This window comes from Coenobita brevimanus, chromosome 74 (assembly GCF_032717465.1).
Source record: "Coenobita brevimanus isolate Jiangsu-jjx chromosome 74, ASM3271746v2, whole genome shotgun sequence".
Classification (NCBI taxonomy): Eukaryota; Metazoa; Arthropoda; class Malacostraca; order Decapoda; family Coenobitidae; genus Coenobita; species Coenobita brevimanus.
The window spans coordinates 13,896,690-13,902,649 of NC_137027.1; the positions used below are offsets into that span (position 1 = coordinate 13,896,690).

The 5,960-nt window shown below is 41.1% G+C and overlaps 1 non-coding gene across 1 annotated transcript; it reads right to left on the reverse strand.

Moving 5' to 3' along the window:
* Positions 1-5,766: 5,766 nt before the first annotated feature.
* LOC145407934 (5S ribosomal RNA) lies at positions 5,767-5,885 on the reverse strand. The gene has a single exon (XR_013898838.1). It is a non-coding gene; the product is annotated as a 5S ribosomal RNA (ribosomal RNA).
* Between the last annotated feature and the right edge of the window lie 75 nt (positions 5,886-5,960).

The window sequence follows — 5,960 nt, forward strand, 5'->3', positions numbered from 1 at the left end:
GGGGGGGGGGGAGGAAAGCAGAAAAAGGACTTATTCTATTATAATTTGTGAAGGAGGGTGGGAAGAGGTGGGGGTGGTTATGGGTATGGTGATGTGCGCAGTGGTTGGGTGCGGTATCACGTGATGTGGTGCTCCATGATGTGGTGTGGCAAGGTGAGGTAGGGTGTGGCGTATTTAGGTGGGTTCTGCTGTGATGTAGCGTTGCGGGGTGAAGTGCTTTGGTAAAGTATGGCTGGGGGAGCTGTGGTGTGATGTGGTAGGATGTGGGGGTGAGGTGTGATGTACTATGGTGAGAACAGCGGGCAACACCTCACCCCGGAATGAACAGCTGGGGTAAAGTGGAATAATTCTTCAAGCTGGACCACCTATCTATTTCACAAGCCACGTTTTGCCCATATGGAGGCAAGAAATGAGCAGTGAAGAAATTTTAATCCCTAAGCCTAAGATCGTCGAGTATCATTTTATTCCGGCTAACGGTAAAAAAAATTGTATCAGATTACAAGGGTGCCCAAAGAAAAGAAGTAGGAAGAGACACTTTCGTTGAGCCTATTCCTCCCGATGAATATTTTAAAGGTTGGATGGGGGAGAGAGAAAGAGACAAGTTAGAAATTGAATTCTTTACTTTCGGGCTACACGGAAACCACCGTCAGAGAGTTTGGATTCTTTGTAGCTCGAAACGTCAGGGGAAATAAAGAATTCAAACTCTATCTTGTCTCTCTCTCCCACCCAGCCTTTCCACCTGTCACAATGGACCACCTAGATATACTTTGATTTCATTCTAAATAACGTTAGACAGTTATACACGGGCCAGAGTAGAATTTTTTGGTAGGGATTCTCGTTCACGTTGGCACCAGGTAATTTGGCTTAGCTAAAATAAGTCCTAGAATTCAAATGTCTCACCAACATATTTTCATCCTTGAGTGTTAATGCATTTCCTTCAACTTTAATAATTATCTCCATGTTAGTTTATGTGCGGAAAAACCAAGCCGTAGACAACGAAGGAAGGGGAAATAAATGACGTATTACCATCCTCAATGAATACATTTTTTTCTAGCTAATTTTAATCGTTTCAATGGTCTCAAGAAATTTTGACTCGTTTCAATGCATCTACTTAACAAACAAACACAATCCATTGTCTCCCTCAGAAAATTATAGCAAAAAACTGAACTACAGAAGGCTACGACATGCGAGTTTCTCATTCCCAAGAAAACAAAGAACGGGAAAGATGAAAAGGAGAAACAAGGAAGAAGAGTGAAAAATAAACACCGACCTCGACTCAACAGGTGCAGAACAGCTTCATGTAGAATTACAGTGGAAAAAATGGGAAAGAGAAAATAGGGAGAAAAAGGGATGTGACAGAAGATAAAAAGAAATATACTCGAAAATTTAAATGACAAAGCCCCCACTGTCTCCACAAAAAACTTTCCTCTCAAAATCTGAGCATTATGCCGGATGCCGGGAAACATGGAATTTTTCTGTGCAGCTTAAAAGGAACAGAAAGAAAAATATATGGACGAAGAAGAGAGGTCGAAAAGGGGATTGCACCTGAAGATTTAAATAAGTCCTTTTTCACTGTTCCTCATGAAAAAGGTAACCTTCTAAAGCTTTACCGCAGAGAGAGAGAGAGAGAGAGAGGATTGAAGAATACTTTGCAGGAGAAAAAGTCTTCCACAGTTTCCCTAAAAAGGGGCTTCTCAAAAAGTGAACTACAACTGGAAAAGAAGAGAGGAATAAAAAATACAAAAAAAAAAAAAAATACAAGAAAGAAGGAAAAGAAAGAGAAACGAGGAAGAGGGAGATAAGAATCTTGCTCAATCTACAGATTAATAGTCTAATGTCACCCTCAAAAACAAACCCTAAAAACATAGCTGCAGCTCTAAAAGAAAAAAAGAAGTATGAGGGGAAAAACACAGATGAGAGAAAAGACTCCGTTGAAAAACAAAGATAAAAAAGTCTTGCAGTGTACTCCTCTAAACTTATTTCTCAAGCTGAACTGCGACCAGAAAGGGAGAAAAAAAAATAGAAAGAAAAGATGAAAGAGAGTAAAGAAGGAATATTGGAAAGAATACACTGCCTCCGGTTAACCCTTTACCCCAAGAACGTAAATTTTAAATTTAATATTTGCTACTGCAAAGACGATTTTACTCAAATCTGTCCACCAGAAGAGGTTAAATGGAACCATCATTAACCCATTCATTATAAAATGTTTCCCCAAGGAAAGAATCACAAACTCTCTTCTCTAAAAATCCGCTCTCGAATATATACAAAAGAGAAGAGAGAGGAGGCAGAAGATGGTGGAAGAAAAAATACATGAAAAAGAAGAAAGAAAAGAAAACAAGAGGCAACCGACGGAGGAACGATAAGTACAATAAAAAATACGAAAGAAAAAAAACAAGAGGGAAGAGATAAGGGAAGTAAAATTCATTAAAAATGATAGAAAACACATACGAGGCAAGAAAGAAAGAAAAATACATTAGTGCAGTATGATGTCACCAGAATAGCACACTTTCGCTGTTAAAACTTAGGTACCACAAAATATTAAAGAGATGAAAGAAAAATAGAGGAGGCAAGAGGCGTGGGAGGAAAACTACACTAAAAGAGAAAAAACAGACAGAAAACAAGAGACAAGAGATGGGTGAAGAAAAATACAGTACACTACACCAGCACGATAGCCCCTCCCTTGCTGCCCATAACTCTTCTCACCCGCACTTGTGTCTCCTAACCACCTGGGGGACCTCCTACCCACACTCGTCTTTTGTATACTCTGTTGACTTTAACTTGGTCTAAAATTGTCATCTGTCCTCCTAGAAGTGCCATCCCTCTCTCTCTCTCTCTCTCTCTCTCTCTCTCTCTCTCTCTCTCTCCCGAATGATGAGGTATAACAGATCATCGTGGGAATATGTTGCTAGTCACGAAGAAATCCTATGGAAAGGATGTAGAGACGCAGTATTGCCTTATTCTGTCTCTGAGCTAAGGGAAGTAAACTGCATAAGGACAAAAATCTCCGCCAAGTTAAGATGGACGAAGTACATTCCCAGTAACAACCCCTTCATCCTCGCAATTCCCTTAAATGTAAAATCAAATTCCTGCGCGAGTTGTCGTGGAAAGAGTACTTGTGCATTGCCACTTCAATCAAGGGAATGCAGTGTGAGTATATTAGCCTCTGAAGTAAGAGAGATCCTGGGATGCTTCTAAAAGCTGAATGAAATTGTCTGGCAGTAGTGAGCATAAAACAACATTACCATAAACTGAGTGAATGATTTAAGGAGATCGTGTTTTAACGCCCTCTCGTCAGAAGGGAAGCTCAACTGAATGCGCGTAAAATTATCTAGAGGTATCAAGAACGAAATATATAAAAAACCAATGTCATCATGCAGATATGTATTAATGGAACATGGCCCTTCACAACGCTGTTCAGAGCTCTTCCTACGCGGACATGTGTCTCCTCACCAGAAAGAGAATCCTGTTACGACATCTATTCTAGGTAGGGGAGCCTCTTGTGCACCCTCTTTAGATACGATGACCTAGATAAGATGACTCCTTGTGCACCCTCTCCAACCTAGACCTCCTGTGCACTCTCACCACCAAGGGTGATCTGCGCATCCTCGCAAGACCTCCTGTGCACTGTCTTCCTTCCCACGTCCGGCAAACAACATCTTTATCCCGGCCATTCCCTGTAATGGAGAACCAAACTCCTGAACGTGGCAGGAGTTCCCGATGGCTGTTTCAATCATAGGAATGTTCTACGTGTGTGTACTTTGAACTCTGTGGTACTCTGAGGTCTTCCTTATTTTATTCCCGCTATATCCAGTCTTTCTACAAGTATTCTTTATCTTAGTGTTGGAGAAAATGTTATAAACTCTCAGTCTACTCCCTAAGTACAATAATACCTTATGAGTTTGAACCCTGCTACTCCTTGACGACTATCATTAATTTTAGAGAGAACACTTTAACTAAAACTGATAGAAAAAGGGGGGAGGGGGGATTTTTTCTGGCCATTTCAAAGGAAAAGGGTAAAAAAAAAAAAGCAAACACCAACACACATCGATCTTTTCAAAGATGGCTCGCGGTCCATTCAATAGACCTACTGACCTCTCCACCTAATTCCCAGTAAGCCGAACTGTGCTGGATAAAGTCGTCTGGCATCAGTTGAATATCATGGAGCCTGTAATTCCATGTGCTGAATGAAACCGTCTTGGGGTCCATCGGAATAAAACACAAAGTCCGTAGTTCCCGCGGGTAAGAGAATAATTCGTCTTCCTTTCATCGCCTCTTTCCTCAAGGCAGAGAGCTCGTTCCCGCCCCTTGACGAGGTCCGGCCCGAAGATGTAGTGTCGGTGGGGTGGGACAAAATGGCAATTACGCTGTCGCACGGCACTAACTCACCCCGATACCTACTGAACTTTAATCATGTTTGCATTACAATGGTTGATCTCTCTTTGGCTATTGTTGCATTTATTTTACATGTCATTTGGCGTTTTGCTATCTTTTTTTTTTTTTTTTATGTAGGACACAAATGCTTTATCAGTCACAAATATAAAGAATGTAGCAACCATCTGTCGATCTACCTATCAGTTTTTCTATACGTACATACATCCGTAGACATACAAACATACATAGATAGATTAAACATACAATATGTAATAAATCAGCTTCCAAAGGAAGAGAGGGATAGGAGAGAGACTGGAAGAGGAGAGAAGGGAAGGACAGGGTGAGGGGAGGGTGACATAGGCGGTGACCAGAAATAGTTAGTGGAAGCAACTAAATCAACATGGCCTGGTGGAGAGACACACAGAGCCACGGAAATTGACCCTCGTTACTAAAGTGGCAAATGTTCTCCCAGGCCTGCGTATTGCCTAAGAGGAAGGGGTTGGTGGGAGCGCAGGTTTTATCCCCGACCTAGAGGGGTGGCGGAAAGCGAGGGATAGGGTGGTCATGTTCCCAGCGTCTAGCCTATCTGCCTACCACTGCGAGCAGACTTGGTGATGGGAGGGAAGCAGACAGAATAGCTCAGTTCTGTGCTTTTATTTATATGTTTGATGTGACAGAAGCAAGTAGGGCAGCAATAATTTCTGTGCTTTTTATTTTTATGCTTGGTGTGATAGAAGCAGACAAAATAAAAATAATTTATGTGCTTATTTCTTTATTAATGTCTATTTATGTATATACTTGGTTATCAATTTCTTTATTTAGTAAGCATGTCGGTAAATTATTTGCGTCTCCCCGCCTATCAGTGTGAGCAGATTTTATGATGCGAAAGAAAAAGGGAAAACAACAATCATTTCTATTCTGTATTTCAATTTTGTTTTTTTACTTTTTCCTTGACCCTTTCGATTGTGCAGGGTGCCTGTTCTGTTTTCACTCTGATTTCAAACAGTTGTGACTGTGTAGAGTTTATTTGCACTGAACAAAATCAAAATAATCTGGAGTTGGTAATGCGAAAGAAGAGGGCAGGACAACAAGCTTTTTAATATATGTATCGATTTATCTTTTATGATTTTCTTGAATATTTTGGCCTTGTAGGGTTTATTTGTTCTGAATAAAATGGTCATGCTTTACTATGAGCAGTCAGGGGACGGGACAGAAGTAAAAGGTTGACAGTCATCTTCCAATCTTTATGGATTCATTTATCCTTTGACTGCAAATGTTTGTTCATTCATTCATTGCCAGACGCCATGTATCCCAGACAGGGTGGCCAAGGGCTTAGAGTTAATTGTTTTACAGGGAGGGGCACTAATCCTCCACCAACCCCACTTGACGTAGGGATGCCAACAGCATCTGGTGTTCCCAGGCGGTCACCCATCCAAGTACTAACCAGACCCAACGTTGCTTAACTTCGCTGATCGAACGGGAAGCGGTGTACTCAACGTGGTATGGCAAATGTTTGTACTGGGATAAAAATAAAAATCGTCGGGACACAGTCAAGAACTATAAAGCCTTGAATGATGAGTGGATGGAAA